The sequence below is a fragment of the Theropithecus gelada genome, chromosome 5 (assembly GCF_003255815.1).
Source record: "Theropithecus gelada isolate Dixy chromosome 5, Tgel_1.0, whole genome shotgun sequence".
Taxonomy (NCBI): domain Eukaryota; kingdom Metazoa; phylum Chordata; class Mammalia; order Primates; family Cercopithecidae; genus Theropithecus; species Theropithecus gelada.
The window spans coordinates 90,771,309-90,772,527 of NC_037672.1; positions in this window are offsets into that span (position 1 = coordinate 90,771,309).

Here is a 1,219-nt window from a genome sequence, read left to right on the forward strand (position 1 = left end):
GGCCTGGCCCTCCTGCCCCGTGTCGTCCCCACCATGGCCCGTGGGCCTGGCCCTCCTGCCCCGTGTCGTCCCCACCATGGCCCGTGGGCCTGGCCCTCCTGCCCCGTGTCGTCCCCGCCATGGCCCGTGGGCCTGGCCCTCCTGCCCCGTGTCGTCCCCGCCATGGCCCGTGGGCCTGGCCCTCCTGCCCCGTGTCGTCCCCACCATGGCCAGGAACTCAGCTTGCCTTTTCCTGCTCTGCCCCAGCACCAGCCAAGTCCCCAAGGGGCCCGTCCCCAGTTCCTTTTTATCTCAGAAGAGCTCGTTTATGAATTTGCTGACCTGTCACCGACTCCCTACTCCTGCAATACAAGGGGTTTTGTCTGGCTCTCCAGACCTAGCACGTCCTGGCGTGCAACAGGTTCCATGATCTGTGAATGCTGCCCTACGAGTGAGTGAGTGAGTGAACGAGGCCGAGGCAACAGGCTGGCTTTGTGCAGGGCTGGGGCCTCTGCATATCCACCAAGGGAACCCCAGCAGACCCCCTCTGGTGGGAGGGGAGGGGCCACAGCCACCTCCCTTCTCTCTCCTTCCCAGGCCCCAGCACCGGAGGTGGGCCAGGTGACTCTGGGAGAGTCCTTCCCCGCCCTGTTCCCCAAGTAGGAAGATTCCCGGCACGCCATAGGTGCTCAGCAAACACATCCGTCTTTCCCTACCTCCAGGGCCAGCCCGACCGATAGGCTGACATGGCTCCCTGTGCCTGCCCCACTGTCCTATCCTGGAAGGCGGACTGCCCAGTAGCAGCTCCTGGAGGGGACACCAGGGAGAGCCAGGTGTCCATTTCACCTGCTGTGGCTATCTGCAGAGCCATCACCCGCCTCTGCAATGCGAGCCCTCAGAGGCCGGAGGCCCCTGGGGAGCAGCTGTGTCCCTTCAGCCGGGACTGACGCCCCAGCCCCCATCACCTCCTGGTGCTGACCGGCTGGTCCAGAGCCTGGGATGGAATTACAGCCCCAGGTCTGACCCGCAAGGGCAGCAGTGCCTCCCCTAGGCCTGGCGAGGCAACTTGCGGGCACCTGCTGTGTTTGAGGGATTTGAGGGATAGGGTCTCACAGGCTGGGGGATATGGGGGATCTCATGTTGGAGGTGAGGATCAGGGACCACTGGGATGAATGTAGAAAGAAAGCTCCAAGGAGGGAAGGGGCAGCAAGGCCAGGACTGGGACTGAGAGGCCACACGT